Raw genomic sequence first — 17,500 nt, 5'->3', positions numbered from 1 at the left:
GTAGAAACCGTTGGATCTGAAACGGAAACATGACCACTTGGGTGCCTTTCATCAGGTAATTCCAGTTGTTTACTTCGAGACTGAGCAACGCACATTCTTCACACTCCTTCAAACGTTTTCTTGCTTGAAGGTTATAGATGAGGTTATTGTGTTTCCCGCCCCATCGGCCTCTGCCTTCACTTTCCGTGAAGGTTTTTGCATAAGCCCTCTTTTATATTGTAGGGTCCCACGTGGGCTCCGTACGCTGTCATCTCATAGTTCCTCGTTGGGAGAGTCGGTAGAGATGTCGGCTAGCACTCTGCTAGGCCTGTGTTCGCGCCTCCGGCTGGCCAGGGAAGAATTAGAGGAATTTATTTCTGGTGATAGAAATTAATTTCTCGGTATAATGCGGTTCGGATTCCGCAATAAGCTGTAGGTCCCGTTGCTAGGTAACCAGTTGGTTCTTAGCCACGTAAAATAAATCTAATCCTTCGGGCCAGCCCTAGGAGAGCTGTTAATCAGCTCAGTGGTCTGGTTAAACTAAGGTATACTTAACTTTATCCGCCATCTCACTTGATTAGCTAATCTCCTCGCGACATCATCTCCGCGCGCAAAACTTGCAGACACAAGAAGTACAACGCATCTGTTATACACACATCCCCTTTCATATTATTGTCAGATCAAATGTATTATTGTCACCGTACGCATTGCATTGTAAGCATTGTAAAGCGCAGTAAGTCGTTTCACTTTCCTTTGTTTATACATTCATCACGTTCCATATTTTCGTGATTCAGTCATACATTTAAATTGATATACAAGGTATGACTGAAACTATGGTACACCTTGCTGACATGCTTGCATCGAAATGCGTACGGTGACAATAATACATTTGATCTGACAATAATACAAAAATGACATTTTAATTATAAATGATTGAGAGGAGCTTTCGATCATTTCCGGATCATTAGGAAACCGAGTAGGGCAAAGAAAAAGTTGAGTATACCTTAGTTTAACCAGACCACTGAGCTGATTAACAGCTCTCCTAGAGAGGGCTGGCCGGAAGGATTAGACTTATTTTTACGTGGCTAAGAACCAATTGGTTACCTAGCAACGGGACCTACAGCGTATTGTGGAATCCGAACCACATTATAGCGAGAAATAAATTTCTGTCACCTGGAATGAATTCCTCTAATTCTTCATTGGCCGGCCGGAGACTCGAACGCGGGCCTAGCAGAGTGCTATCCGAGAACTCTACCGACTCGTCCAACGAGGAACTTAGTAGGGCGAAGAACGAAGGTTGTCCTGTGACGTGTTGCCAGAAGAGAGCTGTACCTCCTCCTCCTCCTCCTCCTCCTCCTCCCCTCCTCCTCCTTCCTCCTCCTCCTCCTCCTCCGCCTCCGCCTCCGCCTCCGCCTCCGCCTCCTCCTCCTCCTCCTCCTCTTCTTCTTCTTCTTTACGAGAGGTCCTAGGTTGACGCTGATTCGGCGGTATGTAAAACACAGCTGGATTTTCTCCCCTTAGCCTTTGACGTAATGACGCCCCATATATATGCTAATGCGAAATATGATGGGCAGGGGAGGGGGGTGGTGTTGAAGGGGGGCTTAATACCAATGGTCCAATTTACCACCATAACTCCCATATTATAAATATTGGCCACCATGCCCCACCATATTTTTCCTTCATACTGAATAATGCCTCTTTCATGTTTCCTCTTTTTTTCATATATTTTATCTTAAAAGTTTCAGGGTACTTGGTGTCCGGTATATTCAAGTATGATAAATGTGGTTCTGGAAAAACTAGCGAACTATAGCAACAATCAGGTATATTATTATATAATTATGAAAAACAATTGCTGTTTCAACGGCATGCAGCTTGCAGAGAGTCTAATCCTCTTATATTCTTCTCGTGTGGAGGTAGATCGTATAATAAGTTTCCAAAGGACATGGAAAGATATTCTGCTTTCGTTGTTTATTTTACTCTTGCGCTTCGAAACACTATTATTATTATTATTATTATTATTAATTATTATTATTATTATTATTATTATTATTATTACGTAGCTACAGCAACATCAGCAAACGTGAGTTTAGAACATAGCAAATTGTGTTTAAACCATGTAATCATTTTTTTTTTTTCAGCAAAATCCGATCTGGTGGCTGTACGCTTTGCCTTGTATTCATACACTCATGTTTAATAATGTAATTTGTTTAATTCTCATTGAATTCTCATGATTGTTTCCGTCGCTTAAGGCACGCAAAGGGGTAATTAACACATCACAAAAATTTTCTATAAAACAGGAGAGCAAATTTATTGACTTGTTAATGATGTTACACCAAAAACAACATCATGTACTGAAGACTGAGGGGTAAGGCCTAATTTTAAAACTTGTTTACTTGCAAATAAAAGAAAAATAAGTATCGAATGATAATCTGATTTGGTATCTGTAAATTCCCGGAGCATTGTAACAAACAGCAATTCGTTTTGGAGGAAGTTGTATTACTGTAAAGATATACATACATACATACATACATACATACATACATGTTATTACATACATTACATACATACATACATTACATACATATATATATATATATATATATATAATATATATATATATATATATATATATATATATATATATATATATATATATATATATATATATATATATATATATATGTACACGTATGCATGTATGTGTGTGTGTGCATCACTAAACATTGACCGGAAATATTACACGGAAATCCACAATTCTGCGTATGAGCAAAAACTGTATATTGAAATGGAGTAAAAAAAAATTAAAGTAGGAGCTTCTGGACCGTCAGCAATGACAGTCCTCTTCGCAAACTGAATAGAAATATATTAATTTCTCATTAAAATAAAAAGAAAATAACGAAATTGCGTAACAGCCTGAGAGACATCAAATATCCTTTCGGATTTAACTATGAAATGACCGTCACGTCAACAGTGGATGATCCCTTACTTGTGTGCGCCAGACGATGTAATATTCTTTAATTGCTTCCCTTCGCTCGTTTGCTGCTCGATGGAGGTGGTCACGTGATTCGTAGGTGGAATAAAATGGAATGGAACATAGAATTTTGCGGCCAAGGCCAAGCGCGGCGGCCTCTGAGGTCATTCAGCGCTGAAAGGGAAACTGATAGTGAAAGGTTGGAAAGGTGTAACGGGAGGGAAACCTCGCAGTTGCACTATGAAGCAATTGATAGGAGAGATTGGAAACAAATATATGAAAAAGAATATGAGTGGAGTTACAGCAAAGGAATGAAAGGGGTTCTCAGTTAGGGGCCGAAGGGACGCTGCAAAGAGCAATAAGTAATGCCTGCAGTGCACAGCAAGGGGTGCACTGACGGCACTCCCCCGCCCCTTACGGAGGATTTGCTTATATGTTCTCGGAATGGAATGGAATATAGAGTTTAGGACAAAGGCCAAGCAAGGGGACCTATGAGGTCATTCAGCGCTGGAAAGGAGTAGGTAGGTTTGAAGGGTGTAACAGGAGGAAAACCTCGCAGTTGCACAGTGAAATAATTGTTGAGAGACGGTGGATAGCAAGATGGAAGAAAGATAATATGAAAGGAGGTACAGTTAAAGGAATGAAAGGGGTTGCAGCTAGGGGCCAAAGGGACCCTGCAAATAACCTTTAGTAATGCTTACGGTGCACCCCGTGAGGTACTCTGACGACACTAACCCCATACTTGGCTGATATGTTCTTGTTCATCATCGTCCTCTTGTCTAACTGAAATGCGTTTGTGTTATTTATTTATTGGCTTAAAGATAATATATATGGATTGGGCCTTAAAGATAATGGTACTGTTCGTAATATACGAGTGTTTCTCGTTTGCCCAAAAAACAATCTTTGTTGTTTCTTTCTTACTCCTCTAATGATAATGAGAACTTTATTAGCAAAATGCTGTTTGCCAAACATACCAGCCTTCGATCATTTTATCTACCCGTCTCAAATGACTAAATTTGACTTCTGGATTTTTTGTATACCAGTGGTAGAAGTTCATTAAGAAACGAATCTAGGTAAAAAAAAGTCACAGGTAAAAAAGTCACAGAAAAAAGTCACAGAAAAAGTGTCACAGAAAAAAGTCACAGAAAAAAAGTCACAGAAAAAAAGTCACAGGAAAAAAGTTACATTAATCTTTCCTAGATAGTGACCCCAAAGGGGTCACTATCTAGGTATGTCACTATCGGTATGTATCCACCTTTGCGGCGTGTTTAGTACAAGCCCGTTGGGGATGACCGTAAAAGCATGAACAAAAGGCTGTAAATATCATAATGACTCCCAAGAAATACTGTGAATTTTTTCCTGTCTCTCTCTATCATCGTCCACCTAAGAAAGAGCCCTCTTAATACGACAACGAGAGAGCGTACGAAATTTCTTGAGGGGACTGGAACAGGAATATGAAATTTAGGCCATTCAGCTCTGCTAGGCAAATTCGAGTAAAGGAAGTTTTGATAGTGTAACAGTAGGAAAACCTCAAAGTTGCACTATGAATTAAATATAGAATTTAGGCCAAAGGCCAAGCACTGGGACCTGTGAGGTCATTCAGCGCTGAAACGGAAATTGACAGCAAAAGGTTTGAAAGGTGTACCAGGAGGAAAACCTTGCAGCTGCACTGTGAATCCCGGCCAGTGAAGAATTAGAGGAATTTATTTCTGGTGATAAAATTCATTTTCTCGGTATAATGTGGTTCGGATTCCACAATGAGCTGTGGTGGTCCGTTGCTAGGTAACCAATTGGTTCTTAGCCACGTAAAATAAGTCTAATCCTTCAGGCCAGCCTAGGAGAGCTGTTAATCAGCTCAGTGGTCTGGTTAAACTAAGGTATACTTAATTTGCACCGTGAATCCATTGATAGGGGGGGTGGAAAGTAAGACGGAAGAAAGAGAATATGAAAGGAGGTATAGTAACCGTTGCACTATGTCAGGAGAGGGTGGATAGGAGGATGGAGAAAGAGAATGTGAGTGGAGGTACAGTAAAAGGAATGAAAGGGGTTGCAGGTGGGGGCCGAAGGGACTCTGCAAAGAATCAAAATAATGCCCATAGTGTACCACATGAATTACGATAATGGCTCTACCCTCCTACGGGGTATTCCTTGTGGATATATTTTTGGAACCTCAAAAATTCAAGCGAAGATACAATGCATTACTACCGTAAAGCAATTCCCCTTGTATTCTATAATTTACGAATATTTTTAACCATTTGTTTATCGTTAATTTATTTTACCTTTTCTAGTAAATGATTTCTTTCTCTATTTCCCACTACCTTCTTTCAAATTAACAAATTCTTTGGAGGCTTGAATTTCAAGCCAATGGCCCCTGTGTGCTTGTTCCATATAAATTGGGGTTTATCTTCTGTATAATAATAATAATAATAATAATAATAATAATAATAATAATAATAATAATAATAATAATAAATCACCCAACGGCTGGAACACGGATAGTACAGGATTGCTCGAATCAGAAAAAAATAATATACCACTGTAACCTCGTCAGAGCATAGTTGCATCCAATTCAAAGGTTTAAGTACAAATTTATTCATATAAAGTGATTTAACAGAGAAATCAAATAGAAACAGCTTACATACGATATAGTGAGAACGACGACTTGAATAACAGTACAGGTTTAATCAAGAAGGCAAAAACATTAAATTTATGTAATAAATATATTGACTTAAGTACTCAGACAACTACCTATTACCTGTTTAGCGATGTTAGATTGCTAACCTTTTCTGCTGGACGAACTACGTTATCACATAGTAGCTGTAAACATTTAATAACCATAATTATTTTCTACTTATTTTATGCAAATCTTCTATTCTAATGTAACCATACGTCCGGTATAATTTTTCTTAGACTGATTAGTCAAGAAAGTTCCCTGAAGAGGCCTGATGGATGGAGAAAATTTCGGGCCAAATTAAGAACTATTTCCTGTCTTCCTCTGTGGTGTCTCCTTTTTCATTGTGGAGTACATAAATATTTTTCAGCTGCGTGATTCCAAGGAGTACAACTTTGGATAAACAAAGGCCGACAAAATTTAATGCACTGAGAAAAAAATCAATGAAAAACTATCTTTCGGAGCATACATTCCAAAATCGACCTAATAACCGTTGGGTTTTCGGGTGGAAATCGAATGCGCCATTACCAATGCTGCTGAGGTGGTCTGTTCCCGAGAAGGATTTAGGCAAAGCTTTCGCAAGCGACCTTTTCGTTCCTCCCGGATTCAAATCTTGGAGAACAGTCATCCGAGACCCACAAACAAACACACACACTCTCTCTCGTTTGTAACCCTTCCTGATTTGTAAAGGGGGTGGGGGGACGTCGGAAAATGGGAAAGGAGGAACAGGCAATGAGAAAGGACAGATGAATAAAAAAGGGCCTAAAAAAAGGGACTGGAGTTTGAAAATCCGACTACTCAAAATAAATTTCCTAAACATTTATGGAAACCAGCTTACAAACTGACTGCAGATTTTTGGTCTGTTGAGTTTTTTATTTATTGAAAATCAAGCTATCCAGTCAAGCACTGGGGCACATTCGGCGCTTCAACACTTAATTGGCCTGTCCACACTAGCGGGCATGCCCGGCTGGCACTTCCAGCTGTTTATATTTTCTCTCGCTTCTGAAGCAGCGTTACCAGACAATCGCATCGTTCTGGCCCCATACTCGGTCGGTCAGTATAATGGAACGGGTTATGGGAACAGTGTTTGCCCGTCGGGCAGTGCCCGCTAGTGTGGACAGGGCTTAAGGCCCTGTCCACACTAGCGGGCACTTCCAGCTGTTTATATTTTCTCTCGCTTCTGAAGCAGTGTTACCAGACAATCGCATCGTTCTGACTCCATACTCGGTCGGTCAATATAGTGGAACAGTTATGGGAACAGTGTTTGCCCGTCGGGCAGTGCCCGCTAGTGTGGACAGGGCTTAGACAATGAAAGAGGCACTTGGGGTGGCTGGACAACAAAATAAAACAGTCTGGAAATGAAGATGATGAAGTAAAAGGATCTAAAAGTTGGAATGGCAGAAAACACCACGGCTGCACTTAGAAGTTGTAGTTAGAGGGGTTGGGCAGCAAGATTCAAGAAAGGAAGTGGGGAAGGCGGTAAACTGAAAGGCTAAAAAGCAAGTGCCGGTAGAGGCCGAAGGGAGGGGTCAGACAACTTCTCAGTTATGCACACAGTATACCACTTGAGCAGCACTCAAGTGGATAAAAGACTGGAAAAGCCAGTTACATTACAAACCAGCTAAGAAATTGTTTGCAAATTTCTGGTCAAGGGCTTTCCACTTCCAGCAGTTGGATTGGAATATCAATTTTAGGCCAGAGGCCAAACGTTGGGGCCTATGGGACAATTCGTCGCTGGACTGGAAATTGAGAGTAAAAAGGTTTTCAAGGTGTAACAGGAGGAAGACCTCGCAGTTGCACTATGAAACAAGTGTTAGGAGAGGGTGGAAAGTAAAGACGTTAGAAAGATTTAACCAGTAAAATTAATGAAAGGGTTTGCAGCTAGGTGCCGAAGGGACGCTGCAATGAACCTTCAGTCAAGGTTACAGTGGACTGATGGCACTGTCCCCCTACCGGGCTGTCCAGTAGGGACTAAGTTCAGAGTTTTTTTTTTCCTTAGGTGAATATTTTCGAAACTTGGCAAGGCAAAGGCTAATCATCGTGGTAGAATGAACGGGGCAAAGCGCCAATTATCTTTAAAAACAGCTTTACAAGCTTTTACATAATTTTTGATATTTTTACTACCACTCAATATTATTTCTGTCATTGCCAATATGATTTATATTTTATTACTTCCGCAACTGTGATATTGCTGATTATTTTCTCATATCTAGATTTTGTATTGTCACTGTGTATCCCAAGTATATGGCCCTGAGCTGAATTAATTATTCATTACTGCTACAGCAATAAAGGATTGAACACTAAGGCTGCGTCCACACGTTCGAACTTTGCATCTCATCGAGCAAAAACGTTAATGTTTTTATGCTGGTGTCCAAACGATGACAGTCGAGGAGTGTGAGCCTGGTGCTGACGGCAGCAAGTGTGACTGGTGTACGAGAAAATGGACCTTTATATACAACTCTTCTCGCATCCCGAAGGCATGGGTGTTGATTTAACTCCAGCTCAAAGTTAACTCACGAGACCAGTAAACCTCACGTTTAAATGTAGGTAGTAAGAGAAATGATAGTTCATTGACAATGATGAACGACTGCTTCACTAATCCCGTCCCCCAGTCTTAACTAGCTACGAGCAAAGCCTGTTACTTCGATAATATACGAAAAAACCTACGCAGAACATTGCCCGATGCTTCTCCGCTTCTGACGTCACACGGAAGCAGCCTAACAGTGGCTACAAATTAATGATTTCCATCTACAGTTCCCCCCCCCTTTATGAACCTATCAATACAAAATTCCACCTGACGTCACCTTAGCAGAACAGAACAGAATATAAAATTTAGGCCATAGGCCAAACGCTGCGACCTACGTGGTCATTCAGCGTTGAAGGGAAATGTGAAAGATAGGTTTCAAAAGTGTAGCCCAGTAGTTCTGAACCATTTGTATTACATGCCCCCTAAGATTTGGTCCTTCTCTCCGCCCCCTTTGAACCTGAGTAAAATTCCCTCCCAGATTTAAAGGAAAATAAAAAAAAGCGGGTTTGAGGGATAGGGAGGGAGGTAAATTACAAAACATGGCAAGCCCGAGTAACCATAGAAGTAAGGAAACTACCGTTATAAGGCGATACATTTGCATTTTTTCATAAACTTCTGAATATTAGTTCCTCACCCTTAAGAGAATAACGATTAGAGAAATTTTTCCTTAGGTCTCTCGCCTCGCCTGAAAATTACTGACGCCCACCTAGGGGGGGGCGCCCCCCCACCCCCAAGGTTGGGAACCACTGTTGGAGGAGGAAAACCTTGCAGTTAAACTATGAAACAATTGGGTGGATAGCAAGATGGAAGGGACTATGAATGGAAGTACAGTAATAGGAATGAAAATTTGCGGCTAGGGGTAAATTGTAGCAAAATTTTAGCCAAATGGAGAATCTTGCTTCGGTACTTCAAACTTAATTTTCCCGCTCAGTTTAAACATTCTATTCTACATTCAGTATACCATCACCCACTGTCAAGGAACAATGACCAAACTTAAGCTACGATTGACATTGAACTTGCAAATTACAAGGGATATTTGAGCAAAACGCTGCTCAAACTCAATCGAACCTGCTAATTTCGAGGAATGTTTGAGCAAAATGCTACTCCACTGTCAATCGAACTTGCTAATTTCGAGGAGTGTTTGAGCAAAATGCTACTCAACTGTCAATCGAACTTGCTAATTTCGAGGAGTTTTGAGCAAAATGCTACTCAGCTGTCAATCGAACTTGCTAATTTCGAGGAATGTTTGAGCAAAATGCTACCCAAACTAAGTCTTAAACCGTCTGAAGCCTTAAGTATGTACGAATCAGTTTTAAATGCTCATTCCCTTTAGCTTTCGCAGTGACAGCAGCTTTAATCAATAGTTTGTAAGTGTTCCAATTTATACTAAAGTAGCATAGCATACCGATGTAAATAACGCAGTTATGCCTGACCGAAGACTCCTGCTAGTTATTGCCCATTGTCAACCACCTTAATTCATCTACTATACATCCGTTCAACTTTATATTACTCGTTACTAGTGTCAAATCCTAAATTCTTAAACTCCATTCAATGTACTTGTTACTCATTACTCAAATCCTAAATCATTCTCAAATAGCTGCATTCAAAGTAATTTATTCTTAATATGAAGCGCATCACTTATGCAGTGAAACTAGTCTCAATCATAGCGACCACTTTTATGCGACCACTTAATTTTCATACCATATACACATCTTTCAAACCTTTTGATTCTTATAGGCAATGCCGGGTAAAACTTCCACTATACGGCATCTCCAGAGTTACTTCGCTAATCCAACAGTGACTCAAAACTAATTCATATATACACCGATTATTTAAATTTAAAAACTTAGAACATAGGACAATATACGTCAGGAAGCCATGATGTGCATTTGCTTTATAGTAGCCCATGGGCCTGTACAGTAGGTAATGTAAATTAGCAGCTCAAGGAAATTTGTCCTTTTCTTTAACGCTTTTATAAAATTTTCAGTGACATCCGTGACTAAGGTACATTAACTTTCTACTAGAATTTCGATGAAATTCAGATGCTAAGTAGCTTCATTTCGTCCTCGACTAGCTACGGTATATGTTCCCAAGGACCTTGAAACTTTCAAAGAAACTTATCCCAGACACCAAGCAGCCAGTTAGCATATCAAACCTTGGCCCTATAGAAAGTTACTGAAAACTTCTAACCCAATACTGAAGATTCTTGCTACCATGCTAGTACTCAAGATTTCACACAAGCAGTTTTGGATCAAAACTTACACAAAATAGAAAAGGCGTTTATTTTATTACTGTTTAAACAAAAGTTTGAAAAAAGGACCCAAGAACATTCATAGGAACATTAACCTGCTCAGTTTTGCTTGAACCATTTCGTGTATTACTTCCCAAGACCACGCAATTCAACTGAGAAAGCAGGGTGGGTAGAAAGCTTCGGCAGCGCAGAGAATAGGTGAAGATGTAACTTATTTCGTACGGCTAAGTCTTCAATGTCTTTAGCTTTCATTAGCTTTCATTAAAGTTAACTCACTATGGTTCTTCAGATCAGTAAAACCTGCCGAGAAAAAAACTGCATCAATTTACGGACTAAACAGGGTAACTTCAGTTAGAAAATCAGACTTATAATCAAACTGATGAGAAATTACTTGAGCTTACTAAATATTAAAGTTCTGATTAATTTGTTATATAAAACTTATTCATATTAGATCAATATTCACAAAAATTTACACCTTCCATTTAGACATTTGTTTAACAAAACTGAAATGTGACAATTTTCAGTGAATGTTCATAAAGTTCCTTTGATTATTCAATACGATCCAAGTTCTTAAGATTTCCAAAGAAAGATTGCCAAAAGTACACTTCCTTAAAATTAAGTTGAAAACTTACAACCTAGAAACCTATGAACGTAGTTTTTCAGCGTACGGTGTCTACCATGCAGTGACGTTCTCCTTTCAGGGCGCCGCCCCTGAAGGGGGAGGACTAACACATATTTTGGTTTTGGTATAATAAGGTTTGGGTATACTAAAAAAAAGTGACTTACCCGATAGTTCTGAAGTAAAAATAATTACCGACGGAGTTACGAGAAGTCTACAGCTCTAGTCTTGTTTGGCCGTGATTTGCCGGAGTCAGCCGAGCCCGAATCTGAAAGTATTAAGGACTTTAGTACAACTTGACAACAACTTGCCAGTTACGAGGTAGTAATGTAACCACCAGCTGATAGCTGCCATTTAGAGAACTACACTATCTCAAAATGCTAGAGGCGATGAAAAAATTTTCACTAAAGAGATACCAGATAATTCATAAAACTAAGAATATATACTCGCGCGGAAATAGTTTAAAAAAAATTACTTAGACAAAGAATATAAACAAGGAATCAAACGGCTTTTTGCGTTATCGGAAGCACTGAAGAGTGCTATGTTTAGTAGCCCCTAGGGGATGCACGTACTAAAAGAGTAAAGTCACCCAAAACTCCAAAAACTTTCGGTTACCCAAACCTCAAGTCACCCAAAACTCCAAAAACTTTCGGTTACCCAAACCTCAAGTCACCCAAAACTCCAAAAACTTTCGGTTACCCAAACCTCAAGTCACCCAAAACTCCAAAAACTTTCGGTTACCCAAACCTCAAGTCACCCAAAAACTCCAAAAACTTTCGGTTACCCAAACCTCAAGTCACCTAAAATCTCCAAAAACTTTCAGTTACCCAAACCTCAAGTCACCAAAACCCAAAAACTTTCAGTTTTAAACCTTAAACCTCAGTCACCCAAAACTCAAAACTTTCGGTTACCCAAACCTCAAGTCACCCAAAACTCCAAAAACTTTCGGTTACCCAAACCTCAAGTCACCCAAAACTCCAAAAACTTTCGGTTACCCAAACCTCAAGTCACCCAAAACTCCAAAAACTTTCCAGTTGCAAACCTCAAGTCACCCAAAACTCCAAAACTTTCAGTTTACCCAACCTCAAGTCACCCAAAACTCCAAAACTTTTGTTACCCAAACCTCAAGTCATTAAAACTCCATAAACTTTGTTACCAAACCTCAAGTCACCCAAACTCCATAAACTTCAGTTACCCAAAACCTCAAGTCACCCAAACTCCATAAACTTTCGGTTACCCAAACCTCAAGTCACCAAACTCCATAAACTTTCGGTTACCCAAACCTCAAGTCACCCAAACTCCATAAACTTTCGGTTACCCAAACCTCAAGTCACCCAAACTCCAAAAACTTTCGGTTACCCAAACCTCAAGTCACCCAAACTCCAAAAACTTTCGGTTACCCAAACCTCAAGTCACCCATACTCCAAAAACCAGGTTACCCAAAAACAAGTCACCTTATACTCAAAACTTTCGGTTACCCAAACCTCAAGTCACCCATACTCCAAAAACTTTCGGTTACCCAAACCTCAAGTCACCCATACTCCAAAAACTTTCGGTTACCCAAACCTCAGTCACCCATACTCCAAAAACTTTCGGTTGCCCAAACCTCAGTCACCCATACTCGAAACCTCAGTCAGCCAAACTCCAAAAACTTTCGGTTATCCAAACCTCAATCAGCCAAACTCCAAACTTTGTTACCCAAACCTCAAGTCAGCCAAACTCCAAACCTCAGGCAAACTGAAAACTGAATTTTCAGGGAAAGCCTGTCCAAAATCCTATACAATTCCTGAACCTTGAAAACTTACATCAACAGTCCCTAACAAAAAATTAAACGGTACCCATAAACTGCCTTTATCGTACGTATCCTAATTATAGTTCCTCAGTTCTCACTAGCACTACATTATAACACCATTTCCTATATTAACCTTAAAAAACTTTAAAGCACCCAGGATAGCCGATTTTCTCGGCAAATAACTTCACTACTCACTGTATTGTCAAGTGTTATTTAACTATCACCGTGCGGAGCTCTGTAGAATCTAAATCAAATCGCGTTAATCTTCAAAAAAAAAAAAAAATAATCACTTTACCTTGAAGACAACGAAGATACCAAGGTCCAACAGCAAAACCCTCGCAGCACTCGAAAACTACTACCATCCATCGAACCACTGAATTCACACATACGCCGTCGAAGTTCGAACTTGATTTTTCAAATAAAAGAAACTCGGTTAGTCAGTCCGACGAAAGCAAGCCAAGGATCATCGATGAGGGCCGGGAACTTATTCACGCAAGGGTACTTTAGACCATTAGAAGAGCTCCCGGTAGATGGCAGTAACGTCACGCAAGGATACTTTAGATCGTGGGATGAGCTGACGGTAGATGGCGGTAACATACGAAATCTGACTGCAGCTATAACAAAGTGGTAATATATATATATATATATATATATATATATATATATATATATATATATATATATATATATATATATATATATATCTCTACCTCGATTAGTTAAATGTAAAACATGTTGGTTTAGGCAAAATATAGGAAAATATACGTAAGGAAGCCACGATTTGTACATTTGCTCCATTGTAATAGCCTATGGGTAATGATCTCTTTAAGCTTTTAAAAGACACTGTAAGTGACTGATGTCTGTGACTGAGGTACCATTAGCATTCCTTTAGGATTTTGAACAAAATTCTTTTAGGATTTTAAAAACGTCCTTTTAGGATTTTGAACAAAATTTTTTTAGGATTTTAAAAACGTTCTTTCAGGATTTTGAAGAAAATTCTTTTAGGATTTTAAAAACGTTGTTTTAGGATTTTGAACAAAATTCTTTTAGGATTTTAAAAACGTTCTTTTAGGATTTTGAAAGTCGCAGAAGACTATGAATAAGCTGTCACATTGTTGATGTTTTCATTTTAAAATGGTATCTACACATACACAATGGCGTTTTCAAAATACTATCCTAAATTTTGCTACCTTGCCCAGTTTCAAAATGGTAATGTTTAAATTACTGAGTGAAACCAAATATTCCTCTTAACTTAGGTGTCTGAGAATCTTTCTAAGAAAAAAAAAGGTAAAAAATCTCTCTGGCTTTCAGCGAAGAGAAAGCGAGGACAAGAAAAGCCGGAATAAAAAGAAAAAAAAATCGAGAAGAATAACTGGAGAATGAAAGGCCAGAACCTTGGAAAGAAATGCAGTGATATGATGTGCTTTATTCCCCAACCCCCCATATCCAATCCCCATCTCCCAACATACAACCCTCCCCCTCAGAATCTTCGAAAGAAATGCAGAGATATGATGCTCTACTCTCCCGCCCCCCACCTTCCCTACCAACCTATACACCCTCTCTCTCTCTCTCTCTCTCTCTCTCTCTCTCTCTCTCTCCCTATTCAAAGATCCGTCGGGCCTGTGAAACACGAGTCAAGAAAAATCATTGATCTTTCAATGAAATAAAAGACTCGAGACGGATATGGAGAAACTTCTGATATTGGAATGGGTTGCGGACCTTTCACCTACCCCTCTCTTTCCCCATCCCCCCCCCCACCAAAAAAAGGGCAGCGTTATTCACAAAACTTTTCCAGCTCCTCCCCTCCCTAAACCATCTCTTCCAGCAACGCCAAAGTTACTCTCTTCCAGTAAGGGATGGATGGAAGAAAACGGCCAAAAAAATAAACAAGTTGCATAAAATGGACATCAAAAGTTTTTTTTTTTTAATGTTTAAAATCTTTCTGATTCACTTCTGTTTGCCTCAGTCAAGGAAACTAAACTAAGTGTTAGATCTGTTTGTCTGTCATTTTTTCAGTTTGTTTTTCTCTCTACCCGTCTGTCCACTAACATGTCTGTCAGTTAGCTTAGTAACGTGAAATCATGTCTGTATATATATCGGTCTGTCAGTGTTCACAGAATATTGCATGAGAACTGATCATCGGGTTTCGATGAAAATTGATAAAAACATTAATTATTAACCTCTTCGAAATGATTGACATTTTGGTGATTTCATCAAAGGTTAAATCTCAGGGGTCGAGGTCACGGGTTGTCAGATTTCAAAAATTCATAGAAGGTCAAATATTTGTGTTATTCTCTTCAATTTGATAAATCATAACGCAATTTCTCTGATGCATCATAACGCAATTCCTTTAGAATTATGTTCACTATGCTTTTATATGTACGTGTACAAGTAGAAAGATAGAGATTTATTTGTTTTGCTTAGTTGTTTATTTATCTATTTACATAAAAAACACCTGGGAATTATCACTTAACTTCGAAAACGACAGTAACCTATGATACAGTCATTCACTTCAGTAACTCAATAACTCCTGTGAATTTGACCGAATTCCGTTCATTTTAATTTGGTCTTTTCTGTCCACAACTTCCAAGTCTTACCAGACCCGACCAGTGCGAAGCATTAAAAAAAAGGAAGAAAAAAAAAAAAACCGAAGTTATTAATTTGCATAAAGAAAATTGAAATGGTAGACGAGGCATGTTACGCCTCTCTGACAAGTGACGGCTCCCGGAATTAACTTTTTAATTTTCTGTAAAAGATAACAATTGTGCCGAAAGCCGGCACAACGTTTTTCCGTCTGCACTTTTTCTGTCCGCCCTCAAATCTTAAAAACTACTGAGGCTAGAGGGATGCAAATTGGAATGTTAATCATCCATCCTCCAATCATCAAACATACCAAATTGTAGCCCTCTAGCCTCAGTAGTTTTTATTTTATTTAAGGTTAAAGTTAGCCATAATCATGCACCTGGCAAGATATATGACAGGCCACCTCAGGCCTGTGGTTAAAGATACATGGGCCGCGGCGGCTCATGCAGCATTATACTGAGACCACTGAAAGATAGATCTATATATTTTCGGTGCCTTGATTACACGCTGTACAAAAAACTCGATTGCGCCGAAGAAACATCGGCGCATTTTTCACTTGTTTAATTTTTTAATTCATAATTTTTTTTGTTTAGTCTTTTTACTCTAGTAGAGTCGTCGAGGATCATGGATAAATAACAAGAGAAAAATAGGAAGAGTCGAATTAATGGGAGAGGTGAGACATAAAGCTGAATAGATTCGAATTATTATATGGAATTTCCTGGTGACCTCTTAATGGCCCCAGTGCCTCTAAACTCACCGAATTCTTCACGCTTTTCGGATACGCTTGTCACGTCAAAGCCTTGGATTAATTAGAGGCTGGAAATTGAGTATTTTTTCGATGATTTCGTGAGGATAAGAACAATTTTGCATTAATCTTATTGGGGGGAAAATAATATCTACCATTGATCATATTGTGGAGAAAATAATATTTACATTTCATATTGTGGAGAAAAAAAATGTTTACATTGATCATATTGTGGAGAAAATAATATTTACCATTGACCATATTGTGGAGAAAAAAATACTTACCATTGGTCATATTGTGGAGAAAATAATATTTACCATTGATCATATTGTGGAGGAAATAATATTTACCATTGATCATATTGTGGAGAAAATAATATTTACATTGATCATATTGTGGAGAAAATAATATTTACCATTAATCTTACTGTGGAGAAAATAATATTTACCATTATTCTTATTGTGGAAAATAATATTTACTATTAATCTTATTGTGAGAAAAATAATGTTACCATTAATCTTATTGTGGAGAAAATAATATTTACCATTAATCTTATTGTGGAGAAAATAATATTTACCATTGATCACATTGTGGAGAAAATAATATTTACCATTGATCATGTCGTAAAAATAATATTTACCATTGATCATATTGTGGACAAAATAATATTATTGTGGAGAAAATAATATTTACTATTAATCTTATCGTGGAGAAAATAATATTTGCCATTAATCTTATTGTGGAGAAAATAATATTTACCATTAATCTTATTGTGGAGAAAATAATATTTGCCTATTGATTATACTGTGGAGAAAATAATATTCATGATTGAAAAGCTATAATGAAACTGGATGTCGTCTATTTCATAATTCTCGCTTGTCATTTTTGAAAATACAAAAAATTAGATGAAAACTAAAACATGACTTAAAGGGAATCACTTAAAAGGGTTGATGTAGGTAACTTTAAAGATTTTAATGAATAATGATATGAACAGAAAAGTGTGGTTATTCAAAGATTAAAGGAAATAGGCTTATGACTACAAGCCTTTGTTCGTCACACAATAGACTTTGAAGTTGATGTAGGTATCAGTGGCGTCGCTATGGGGTGGGCAGGGGGTGTCCCCCCCTCCCCCAGTCAGATGCTTGGTCCCCACTGACCCCCCCCCCTCCAGTTGAAATTCCCTTTGTAGCTAAACTTTAACCCTTACAGTATTTGATACATTTGCATACAGTAAGAGTTGAAAATTAATAAAAATTGAGCTCTATCATTTCAAACACAGGATTACTAATTACTAATGCTGCTATTTTCTTTAATTCACATGGATACATACATTCGAGAATATTACATTTTACTAATTACAGA

General features: G+C 38.4%; 1 long non-coding RNA gene across 1 annotated transcript; it reads right to left on the bottom strand.

Annotated features, from left to right (window-relative positions):
• Positions 1–10,418: 10,418 nt before the first annotated feature.
• On the bottom strand, positions 10,419–13,242 carry LOC136844933 (uncharacterized). Its single transcript, XR_010855015.1, has 3 exons — positions 13,106–13,242; positions 11,186–11,286; positions 10,419–10,699 (listed from the first exon to the last, which is right to left on the bottom strand). It is a non-coding gene; the product is annotated as an uncharacterized lncRNA (long non-coding RNA).
• Between the last annotated feature and the right edge of the window lie 4,258 nt (positions 13,243–17,500).

This window comes from Macrobrachium rosenbergii, chromosome 2 (assembly GCF_040412425.1).
Source record: "Macrobrachium rosenbergii isolate ZJJX-2024 chromosome 2, ASM4041242v1, whole genome shotgun sequence".
In the NCBI taxonomy this organism is placed as follows: domain Eukaryota; kingdom Metazoa; phylum Arthropoda; class Malacostraca; order Decapoda; family Palaemonidae; genus Macrobrachium; species Macrobrachium rosenbergii.
This window is presented reverse-complemented; position numbering and strand designations above follow the sequence as displayed.